This window comes from Equus caballus, chromosome 17, assembly GCF_041296265.1.
Source record: "Equus caballus isolate H_3958 breed thoroughbred chromosome 17, TB-T2T, whole genome shotgun sequence".
Taxonomy (NCBI): Eukaryota; Metazoa; Chordata; class Mammalia; order Perissodactyla; family Equidae; genus Equus; species Equus caballus.
The window spans coordinates 16,764,711-16,776,903 of NC_091700.1; positions in this window are offsets into that span (position 1 = coordinate 16,764,711).

A 12,193-nucleotide genomic window follows, 5' to 3' on the forward strand; every position below is an offset into this window, starting at 1 on the left:
CCGCTGTCAGATCGAGGGCGCCGTGTCTGACTTTCGCCTCGCAGCTTCGCGAGCTCTGCTTCTTTGGCCACCAGCAGGTCCATCATTGTGTGATACGCCCTTTTCAGGTGGCTGTTTTCCCTCAGCTTCTCGTCGAAAACGGCCAACACTCGTTCCCTTTCCAAAGCAGAGGCTTGCAGTTGCTGCTGGAGGCCCCCCGCATCCTGGACGGAGGCAGCCGAAGCTAGGCGAGCGGGAAGGCCCTGGCTCTGCCAGTCTTGCGGCTGGATCGTCTGAGTTCGTGGCCCGGTCTCATCGTCGTCCGGCTCATCAAGCCGCTCGGTCAGAGGGATCGTCTTTTCGGCCCCAAGTTTCAGCGCCTTCCTCTGCTTTTGCTCTTCAGTGGTCCTTGGAGGATGCTGGGTTTCCTCCTCCAGGTGACCTTCGATCCCTTTCAGTTGAGACCCCTCAGATTCTAGTTGTGTCCCGGCGTCGAGGGTGTTCGGGTCAACCACTGGAGCGGCTCGAGCCCGTTGTCTCTGTGGCTCCAGTGCTTCCCTCAGGTGACTGCCTTCTTCTTGCAGGGAGGCGAGCCTCGTGTCTCCTTCCTCGAGGCTTTCCCGCAGAGTTGCGGTGTCTCTCCGAGCTGGAGTTGCCGGTCTCTCCTTCTCGGGTGGTCCGGTCGCCCGAATGGCTTCCGTCTCCGTTCTCCCCGAGTCGGGTAAGTCTGGCAGCTTTTGCGTCCCCTTCCTCAGCACACCTCTGGTGAAGTCAGAGAGGTGTGCGGGGAGGGAAGCCACGCTGCCGCCCACTCGCCCCAGGGAATGGCCTAAGCCGGAGCCGAGGCCGGGGCGGCCAAACCAGGAGGCCATCGCTGCGGGTCACAGCACTGACCTGGTGCGCTCCGCGAAGAGCGTCCAGCCCAGCCGGACAGCCCCGCCAAGTGTCAGGGCCCCGGCGGCTGCGCGAGGCTAAGGGTCAAATCACAGCCAGGCGCTGCTAGGCAACGGCGGGCTGGCGGCCTGGGGGCGGGGCCTGGGCGGGGCTGGGGCGGGGCCTGGGCGGGGCCTGGGCGGGGCGCGGGCTCCAACCGTTGGGCTCGGGGCTCCCGGAGGGGAGGGGAGGGGAGGGGCTGCCCGCAACCGCGAGGCCTGCCGCCTGGCCCTCACCCATGGCCACCTCCTGACACGCGTGCCCCGCTCCGCCCCCCTCCACCCCCCACCGCCAGCCCCGTGGGCCTCCGCTCATCCCCAGGGCTTCCCACCACGGCGGTGGGCCCCCCTCTCCCTCTGCTTCAGTGCCGCCCCCGGGGGCCAGGCGGCCCTCCTGCCCCCTGGGGCCGCCCGCCAGGAACGCCGCGCTGAAGGCCGCCATCCCCACACCACCGCCACCTGTGCGCGTGGCAGCGCGTGTGGGCAGAAAGGACCCCAGGGCTCTGACTGCCGCCAAGCGCCTCCCACGCTCCCTCCTGTCCTGCGGCCGGGAATCTTCCCAGCCGGCTTGGAGAACACTCGGAGGGCCAAGGTAGGTGGGGACCCGCCTCCACCTGCAGAGTTCCGACGAGTGTGTTTGGACACACGTCGGCCCCCTGCGCAGAAGCACGACCCTCCTGAGCACCCTGACCGTGGCCATCCCCCACACAGTCGCCGGGGTCCTTGCCCCGCCGCCTCGCCGCCCTCTTCCTGCGGCCCTGCCTGGAGAAGCGGTCCCCGGGAGGAGCCTGGGGGCTCTCGGGCGCCACAGGCGGGGTGTGGCACACCGCGTGCACGCTGTGCGCCCGCTTCTGTCAGCGCGGGGCGGGCTGTGGTCGGGGAAGGGAGTCTTCCCCATGCGTCGAGCGGGCGGTGGAGCGGGGAAAGGACCCAGAGGTGCTCGTGCAGCGCGCGGCCCCCAGCCCCGCTGAGCCCGGCGGAACGTCGTCCTCGGGGCCCGACTCGGGGCCGGCGGCCGAGGCCCGGCTGCGCGCCGCCCCCTGGGCCTGCCGTGCGCTCCTGCCCCGGCGCGGGGCGCGGGGGCGGCGCGGCTGGCCCCGCGGGCCTGGGGACCCGCCGCCGCAGCGACCAGAAAGTCCCGGTCAGCCTGCCCCGAGCTCCGCGGGCCTGGGAGCCCGGCGCCGCCGCCGCCGCCGCCGCCGCCGCCGCCGCGGCCGCCGCCGCCGGCGGCTCGGCAGTGTGGCGCGGGAGCAGCCGCCAGGCCGTCCCGATGCGCGCGCCAGGAGCCCCGCAGGCTGGGGAGCCGCCGCCGCCGCCGCCGCCGCCGCCGCCAGGTAGTGGCCGTTGCACTGCGGGAGGCCGCGGGCCCACCAGAGCATGGGCAGGTGAGGGCCCCGGGCGGCCGCCTCCCTCCGTGCACCCGTCGGGGTCTCCACCGCCCGGGCCCCGCCCCCGGGAGCAGGGACCTGCGCCTTCTCCTGTCCTGCCGGCGACCCTGGCGCCCGTGCTGGCTGCCTGGGGCCACCACTCCCATCCCTGGGGCGCGTGCCTTTGCACAGGCGCTGACGGCGGCGCTGGGGTGGGGGGCGCGGGGCGGGGCGCGGCGGGCTGGCGGGTGCTGGGACCGGATTCTCAGCCTTGGGCTCCAGCGGGGCGGGGTGGGGGGGCGATTAAGGAGTGACGCGGGGTGGTCGTGGGGGCAGGGCGCGCCGCGCAGACCCTTGAGGTCCAAGTGCAGACAGCGGAAATCTGTAAAGGGGCTTCCAGCCGGTGGGATCCCCTCGGTGCGTGCGTTTCCCTTGGGCCTTCAGGGAAGCGGGAGGCGGTGCTGCCTCCAGCCCAGGGCGAGGAGGAAGGAGCGGTGCCAGTTGTTGACCGCGTGAAATTTGGAATCGGGAGCAGGATGCAGGCGCCGGGCGCCAGTGAAAGGGAAAAGGGTTCTCCGGATCCTCTTCCTCCCTTTGGCTTTGGCAGCAGCTGCTTCTCCGTGTTGCTTTGGTCCTGCTGCCGTGCTCTTCCGGCGGGCGCTGAGTGTGAAATGCCCCAGGAAGCGGGGCGGGGAAGAGGTTGAGGATGGAAGAAGGCGAGCCGGCATGGGTGGGGGGAGCAGGCGCTGCAGGAAAGGTGATCCACCTTTCCTTGCTCTCCGCTTGCTGCCTTTCCCTGAGCCTTGGACTTCCACCCCTTCCGCCTCCGCCCGTCCTCCCGTCCTCCCGTCCAACCTCTCTCTCCTCTGAGTCCTGCCAAGAAGAGGCAGGTCGAACACTTGCGGTGTGCACTGGATCGAAGGGATTACCCTGCTAGGATTAGGCTCGCTCGATGAGCTTGAAGTCCTTTGAGTCAGAACCTGTTTGGGGTCTGCAGAGAGTCGCACGTGGCGGGAGGGTGGCCCGCGTGTGGGTGAGGAGCAGGGAGGAAGGCTGCAGGGGCGAGGCCTTGGAGATTCTGCTCCAGTTTGGCCTGCAGGCAGTGGAGAACCCTGGATTCCTTTCAAGCAGGGAAGCGATGGGACCACACACAAACTCAGGTCCGGGTACCCGATTTCGCAGCCAAGCCAATCAGTGAGAAGTCAGGGTTGCAGCAAGGAAAGAGGTTTATGATCAAGAGGCGGCCAGACAAGGAGGTGGGCGTAAAACTCAAACCCGCCTCCTCAAAGGGAAAACAAAACGTTGGGGCGTTTATCTGGGGTTGGGGTAGGGGTGGGACCAGGAGAGCGCTGGGGGTGAAGCTTGAAGAGTCCTCTGCTCAGGTGCGACTGTCACTCGTATTTCTTCGTGGGTCACAAGTGCGAAGTCAGTGGGGTTCGACGCGTTGCACGCCGAGGATCTCTGTCCGTGACGCGGAAAGTGGGCGATCCGTCATTTCGGCTGGTCCAAGCCTCTGCACGATGTCCGCTCGGGCGGGGTCCGGGGGGGCTGCCATCAAGCTGCTCTCTGATCTGCCGTCTTCCTGTTGTTCTGCAAAACAACCTCAGAAACTTTGGTTACTTTCTCGCCCACGTCCACCCTTGTGGGGGCCGGGCACCGTGGTGTCAGTAACGGCAGGGTTTTCCTCTTGGGTCACCCTCCCAACAGTGTGGAGGATGGGTTCAAGCGGGGAGGGGGGGGTGCGGTGTGCCAGGAGGCCAGCCGGCAAGATCAGTAAGGAGTCTACTGGGCTGGTTGCGTGCAAGAGACAGGAAGGCATGCGGCAGAGCAGCGGGGACGGCAAAGACGGGAAGGCGCTCGGCTCCCTTTGGGAGTCGGTAGGCTGCCAAGTGGGTGAGACAGAGAGCTCAAGCGTGGCCCTGAGGCCTCTCGCTCTCGGTGGGGGGGGGGGGCGGGGATGAGATGGGCAGAGGTTTTCTGAGGTGATGAAAGGAAGGTAAGAGGAGGGGGAGGGTTCTTTTGGAGGATACCGGGCTCCCTTTTGGACGTGTCGGTTTTGAGAAGCCTTTGGACATCCCGAGAGGTGCGTCCAGCAGACAGTTAGAGAAAGCAGCGTGGAGTCAGGGGCAGGGTGACGTCAGTCGTACGCACTCAGAAGCCCTGGGCATCCGGGGGGCGAGTCGAATCGTAGGAGAGCGCATGAGCTTGCTCTGAGACCCGAGGGGTTCCTGTTCCCTGAAGACCATGCCTTGCCTCCGAGAACAGAACCCTTGGAGAAGTGGTCGGGAGGAGAAGCCGCAGAGGAAAGGGAGACAGAGGGGTCTGAGGTTAGGAAGGGCACCTGGGGAGGGGGCCATCCCCCAGAGAAAGAGGGTGGAGAGAACTTGCAGAGACTGAAGGCGTGGGCAGCATTCCTCAGACACCACAGAGAGTTTAGGAAGACGAAGGAACCGAAGGGCGTGCCCTGGCCTCTTGCTAGGACGGGACGGCGACGAGATTTGGGGAGTCTTTCGAGGAGCCGGTGAGAGACGAGGCGATGACTGGATGGCTGACGAGGAGTCGAGGTCTTTTGGCAGCAGCTTAGCCGTGAAAGGTAGAGAGAGAAGGCGGTGGTGGAGGAGCGGAAAGGAGAGGTGTGGATGCTGGGAGAGACTTGGGTGTGCTCAGCGGCTTAAGGAAAGAAAGAGACGGGCCGAAGAGAAAGCAGCTGGCAAACTGAGGGAACGAGATCTTTGGGGGAGGCTGAGCAGACGGTTCCCAGGGCACCCCACGTGGAGCCAGGACCCTGGAACTGCCAAGCTGAATCCCTCTTCCTGGAAAACCAAAGGGAAAGGGGAGGGGTGGGTGGAGAGAAATAGAGGGACGTTCAAACGGGGGTGGGGGGTGGTGCGGGGAAACGGAGAGTTCTTGACTAGCTGGCCTCTGATCTCTTCGGGTACCGAACGGGTATGAGGACGATCCCGCTTGAGGCAGGCGATGGAGATGATTTGGAGGGGCTGTTGAGGAAACGGGGCGGGGTGGGGGTGGGGGGTTGACCACGGCCCTCTGATGGGCTTGGGGGCGGAAGCGGCTTCCATGCCCATCGCGAGGCGCCGGTTCAGTCAGTCGGTGTCCATCCGGACCACAGACCACAGACCCCTGCTTTGGAAAACAACAAGAAGCAGTTCGTAAACCCTTGCAAAGATCTCTGAGGTCTGGTGACTGGCTTTGCAACCCAAAGCGAGTCAGGGAATAAGATCCTCCCGTGCTTAGGAGTTTTCCTCTCTGTCCCAGAGGCCGCAGAGCACCCGAGGGCGGTTTCCCAGGCAGTGGAAAGAGGAGGAGGACCGAGCCGGGGGAAAGCAAGCTTTCCTCGTGAAGTTTGGATGCCCGCTGCACGTTGGTGCCCTTCCCCTTTCTTCCTACTGTCCCGGGAGTGGGCGCCCTCGCGCGCTTTCTGATGCTGCAGCACTAAGGCAAGTGAGGTTCCCGCTCCCCGAGGGAAAGCTCAATAAACGCCCCCCTCCCCCCGCCCCCACCCTTCCCACCCCCCCACTCTTCCCACACCCCCAGCCCCCACCCGCCCGCAACCCCCCCACCTCCCAGACCCAACCCCCACCCCCCCACCCCACGCCCCCCAGCTCCTCCCAGACGGTGACAGCGTGACAAACAGAATCGGAAGCGTCCTTGGCCCACAGCCTGCGATCCCACCCGTGCCGCGCCTGCTCTCCAGAGAAGTGACGTCCGTCCGCTTTAAGGTGGGTGGCTACCTGCAGCGACACCCTTTTGAAAGCGCGAACCATAGCTATTTCTTTGAAAGCTCCAGTGAAGCCGCAGAGAAACCTGTGAGCTTTAGCACAAGGCCACTTTGTGCTAAGGAACCCGCAGCGAGGGACCGGCTTTCCTGAAAGCGCCGTCGTCTCCTCTGCGGCTTGGGGAGCCTCTAGGGCTTGGACAGGCCTTGGAGCAGCCCGGCAGCACTCTTGGCGGGTGGCAGCAGCCAAGGTGTGCCGGTGGGCACGACGTCGGTCACGGCGTCTAAGAGAAGGTGCCCAGACCCTCCGGTTCCGGGGCCGGGTGGGTCGATGAGAGACACGGCTGGGGAGCAGGGATTCCCGTCCGATCTTCTGGGGGTGGCTGCGAGGGCGGTTCTCAGAAGAGCTGGCACGTTCTTAGGCAGTGTCTTCCTGGCGGGTGCTCCGGGACGCTTCCTGGGCTGAGCGGGGAGCTGTCGTGGTGGAGAAGCTCCCTGAGACTCAGCTTCTAGAAAGTTCACGAAAAGCTCCGAGAAGGAACTCTTGAGCTCGGGTTGCTGGTTGGGTCTCCGAGGAGGAGGCGTGTCGGGGGCACTGCGGGATCCGAGCCGCCCGGTCACCCATCCGGTAAGGCCGCCCTGCTCTTCCTGCAGCAACTGCTCCATGGCCTCCCTTTCCACACCCAGGGTGCTTCCCATCCGTCGGAACGCTTCCCGGCGTTCGTGTCTGGCGCTTTGCAAGGCGTCCGTGAAGAGCTTTCTCAGGAGGGCCTTGTCTGCTTTTCCTTCCAGGGTGCTCACTAAGTCGGTCCACTTCTTTTGGACGTCCTCCAGCACTTCCCGTCGGGCCTCGTCTTGTCGCTGCAGTCCTCCGATCTGCTCCTCCTGCAGGCGCGAGGCGGCTTGCGCTCTCTCCAGCCGTCCCTGCAGCGACCTCAGCTTCCCTTCCAGGCCGTCTGCCTTTTGCATCCATTCGGCCAGGACCACCTTCAGGTTGGCCAGGGCTCCGGCCTGCTGCTTCTCTGCTTCCCGGGAGGCGGACAGCTGGAGGGCAGTCTCCTCTTTCTGCTGGGTGACCGCAGTCAGTTGTTCCTGCAGGGACCCGACCCGGGCAGCGGCCCGCTGGCTCGCCTTCTGCATGGCGTGGGAAGATGACAGGAGCCTCTCCTCTAGCGCCGTGACTTTCCTCCTGAGTTGAGCCGCTCTGTCTTCTGCCAGCCGCGCTGCCCGGAGATGCCAGTCTTCGCATTCTGAAGCCTGCGTCCGAGACCTCCCCAGCTCCTGGCCTAAGCGCGCTCCCTTGTCGCGCAAAAGGCGAACCTCCTCCCGCAGGGCGCACTTTTCCACTCGTTCCTGTCTCAGCGCCAGCGCCGCCTCATCTCTCTCGTGCTGAAAGACAATGCTCTTTTCCTGCATGGAGGTCACTGCATTGAGAAGCTGGCTCAATTCCCCAGCCCGGCCCTCTTCTTTTTCTCTCAGGAGGCACTCAAAAGCCAGAGCCTTCTTCTTCACGGAGACGCATTCGAATTCCTTCTCCCTCAGCATCGTAGAGAGGCGCCTGTTCGTCTCTTGTAAGGCTTGGTTTTCGGTGTCCTTCTCCCTGGACCTTTCCAGCAGTTTTGCATTCTCCCGTTTGACTTGGCACGCATCCGCTTCCAGATGGACTATCCTCTCCTTCAGGTTTGTCACCGCCTGCCTCAACAGTTCGTTTTCGCTCGCTCGGGTCGTGAGGGTTTCCCTCAGAGAAAGGAATTCCTCCCTCTGCGCCTCGATTAAGAGCTCTCTGTCCTCCAGCGTGTTCTGTAAAGCCTCCTGTTTCTCCTTGAGCCGCTGAATTTCGGAATCCGTCTGTGCGTGCCGTTCTCTCTCCCGTTCCGAGGTGGCGGCCATCGCCTCGGACAGTCTCTGAGTCTCCTCCTGGAGGCTTCTGATGGCTGCGTCTTTTTCCTCCGTGGCTCGCCTTAAGGCTTCCACCTCTGCTGGCGGCCCTTTCGAAGACTCGCCCGGCGCCTCGGACTTAATTGCCTCCTGAGAGCCGGCCGCCTCGCAAGTCCGCGACGATGCGGCGGGCGGCTGTGGTGACGTGAGGGCGGGTGGACCCAAGAGAACCTCCTTGGCATTGCAGAGCTGCTCTAGGCCGAGCTGCATCTGTGCCAGTCTCTTCCCCAAGAGCCGGAGTTGGGTCGCATCCCCTCGAGGACGCGGGAACGGGGCGGCAGAGTGCATCTGTCGCCGACACTTCTCCTCGCTGTCCACTGAGGCCCGTGCCTCGAGTGGTGGGAGTTCTTTCTGAAGTTGGGATGACTCCCGCTGCAGATGGTGCACCTCGGTGAGCACCAGCCGCTGCCACTCCTCCAGCACGTTGACCCGCTGCTTCAACGTGCCCCGTTCCCGGAGAAGCTCCTCCAACTGATTCGCGTCCACGCCCCGAACCTCATGGCCAGCGTCGGACGTTTGCCAGATGGTCAGTAAAGTCTGACATTTCTGGCTCAAGGCACCGATTTCAATGTCTTTGGCTCGGACGAGGCGTGATAAGTGCCGGATCGCTTCTCGAAACATGTCCTCACCGCCGCTGTCAGATCGAGGGCGCCGTGTCTGACTTTCGCCTCGCAGCTTCGCGAGCTCTGCTTCTTTGGCCACCAGCAGGTCCATCATTGTGTGATACGCCCTTTTCAGGTGGCTGTTTTCCCTCAGCTTCTCGTCGAAAACGGCCAACACTCGTTCCCTTTCCAAAGCAGAGGCTTGCAGTTGCTGCTGGAGGCCCCCCGCATCCTGGACGGAGGCAGCCGAAGCTAGGCGAGCGGGAAGGCCCTGGCTCTGCCAGTCTTGCGGCTGGATCGTCTGAGTTCGTGGCCCGGTCTCATCGTCGTCCGGCTCATCAAGCCGCTCGGTCAGAGGGATCGTCTTTTCGGCCCCAAGTTTCAGCGCCTTCCTCTGCTTTTGCTCTTCAGTGGTCCTTGGAGGATGCTGGGTTTCCTCCTCCAGGTGACCTTCGATCCCTTTCAGTTGAGACCCCTCAGATTCTAGTTGTGTCCCGGCGTCGAGGGTGTTCGGGTCAACCACTGGAGCGGCTCGAGCCCGTTGTCTCTGTGGCTCCAGTGCTTCCCTCAGGTGACTGCCTTCTTCTTGCAGGGAGGCGAGCCTCGTGTCTCCTTCCTCGAGGCTTTCCCGCAGAGTTGCGGTGTCTCTCCGAGCTGGAGTTGCCGGTCTCTCCTTCTCGGGTGGTCCGGTCGCCCGAATGGCTTCCGTCTCCGTTCTCCCCGAGTCGGGTAAGTCTGGCAGCTTTTGCGTCCCCTTCCTCAGCACACCTCTGGTGAAGTCAGAGAGGTGTGCGGGGAGGGAAGCCACGCTGCCGCCCACTCGCCCCAGGGAATGGCCTAAGCCGGAGCCGAGGCCGGGGCGGCCAAACCAGGAGGCCATCGCTGCGGGTCACAGCACTGACCTGGTGCGCTCCGCGAAGAGCGTCCAGCCCAGCCGGACAGCCCCGCCAAGTGTCAGGGCCCCGGCGGCTGCGCGAGGCTAAGGGTCAAATCACAGCCAGGCGCTGCTAGGCAACGGCGGGCTGGCGGCCTGGGGGCGGGGCCTGGGCGGGGCTGGGGCGGGGCCTGGGCGGGGCCTGGGCGGGGCGCGGGCTCCAACCGTTGGGCTCGGGGCTCCCGGAGGGGAGGGGAGGGGAGGGGCTGCCCGCAACCGCGAGGCCTGCCGCCTGGCCCTCACCCATGGCCACCTCCTGACACGCGTGCCCCGCTCCGCCCCCCTCCACCCCCCACCGCCAGCCCCGTGGGCCTCCGCTCATCCCCAGGGCTTCCCACCACGGCGGTGGGCCCCCCTCTCCCTCTGCTTCAGTGCCGCCCCCGGGGGCCAGGCGGCCCTCCTGCCCCCTGGGGCCGCCCGCCAGGAACGCCGCGCTGAAGGCCGCCATCCCCACACCACCGCCACCTGTGCGCGTGGCAGCGCGTGTGGGCAGAAAGGACCCCAGGGCTCTGACTGCCGCCAAGCGCCTCCCACGCTCCCTCCTGTCCTGCGGCCGGGAATCTTCCCAGCCGGCTTGGAGAACACTCGGAGGGCCAAGGTAGGTGGGGACCCGCCTCCACCTGCAGAGTTCCGACGAGTGTGTTTGGACACACGTCGGCCCCCTGCGCAGAAGCACGACCCTCCTGAGCACCCTGACCGTGGCCATCCCCCACACAGTCGCCGGGGTCCTTGCCCCGCCGCCTCGCCGCCCTCTTCCTGCGGCCCTGCCTGGAGAAGCGGTCCCCGGGAGGAGCCTGGGGGCTCTCGGGCGCCACAGGCGGGGTGTGGCACACCGCGTGCACGCTGTGCGCCCGCTTCTGTCAGCGCGGGGCGGGCTGTGGTCGGGGAAGGGAGTCTTCCCCATGCGTCGAGCGGGCGGTGGAGCGGGGAAAGGACCCAGAGGTGCTCGTGCAGCGCGCGGCCCCCAGCCCCGCTGAGCCCGGCGGAACGTCGTCCTCGGGGCCCGACTCGGGGCCGGCGGCCGAGGCCCGGCTGCGCGCCGCCCCCTGGGCCTGCCGTGCGCTCCTGCCCCGGCGCGGGGCGCGGGGGCGGCGCGGCTGGCCCCGCGGGCCTGGGGACCCGCCGCCGCAGCGACCAGAAAGTCCCGGTCAGCCTGCCCCGAGCTCCGCGGGCCTGGGAGCCCGGCGCCGCCGCCGCCGCCGCCGCAGCCGCCGCCGCGGCCGCCGCCGCCGGCGGCTCGGCAGTGTGGCGCGGGAGCAGCCGCCAGGCCGTCCCGATGCGCGCGCCAGGAGCCCCGCAGGCTGGGGAGCCGCCGCCGCCGCCGCCGCCGCCGCCGCCAGGTAGTGGCCGTTGCACTGCGGGAGGCCGCGGGCCCACCAGAGCATGGGCAGGTGAGGGCCCCGGGCGGCCGCCTCCCTCCGTGCACCCGTCGGGGTCTCCACCGCCCGGGCCCCGCCCCCGGGAGCAGGGACCTGCGCCTTCTCCTGTCCTGCCGGCGACCCTGGCGCCCGTGCTGGCTGCCTGGGGCCACCACTCCCATCCCTGGGGCGCGTGCCTTTGCACAGGCGCTGACGGCGGCGCTGGGGTGGGGGGCGCGGGGCGGGGCGCGGCGGGCTGGCGGGTGCTGGGACCGGATTCTCAGCCTTGGGCTCCAGCGGGGCGGGGTGGGGGGGCGATTAAGGAGTGACGCGGGGTGGTCGTGGGGGCAGGGCGCGCCGCGCAGACCCTTGAGGTCCAAGTGCAGACAGCGGAAATCTGTAAAGGGGCTTCCAGCCGGTGGGATCCCCTCGGTGCGTGCGTTTCCCTTGGGCCTTCAGGGAAGCGGGAGGCGGTGCTGCCTCCAGCCCAGGGCGAGGAGGAAGGAGCGGTGCCAGTTGTTGACCGCGTGAAATTTGGAATCGGGAGCAGGATGCAGGCGCCGGGCGCCAGTGAAAGGGAAAAGGGTTCTCCGGATCCTCTTCCTCCCTTTGGCTTTGGCAGCAGCTGCTTCTCCGTGTTGCTTTGGTCCTGCTGCCGTGCTCTTCCGGCGGGCGCTGAGTGTGAAATGCCCCAGGAAGCGGGGCGGGGAAGAGGTTGAGGATGGAAGAAGGCGAGCCGGCATGGGTGGGGGGAGCAGGCGCTGCAGGAAAGGTGATCCACCTTTCCTTGCTCTCCGCTTGCTGCCTTTCCCTGAGCCTTGGACTTCCACCCCTTCCGCCTCCGCCCGTCCTCCCGTCCTCCCGTCCAACCTCTCTCTCCTCTGAGTCCTGCCAAGAAGAGGCAGGTCGAACACTTGCGGTGTGCACTGGATCGAAGGGATTACCCTGCTAGGATTAGGCTCGCTCGATGAGCTTGAAGTCCTTTGAGTCAGAACCTGTTTGGGGTCTGCAGAGAGTCGCACGTGGCGGGAGGGTGGCCCGCGTGTGGGTGAGGAGCAGGGAGGAAGGCTGCAGGGGCGAGGCCTTGGAGATTCTGCTCCAGTTTGGCCTGCAGGCAGTGGAGAACCCTGGATTCCTTTCAAGCAGGGAAGCGATGGGACCACACACAAACTCAGGTCCGGGTACCCGATTTCGCAGCCAAGCCAATCAGTGAGAAGTCAGGGTTGCAGCAAGGAAAGAGGTTTATGATCAAGAGGCGGCCAGACAAGGAGGTGGGCGTAAAACTCAAACCCGCCTCCTCAAAGGGAAAACAAAACGTTGGGGCGTTTATCTGGGGTTGGGGTAGGGGTG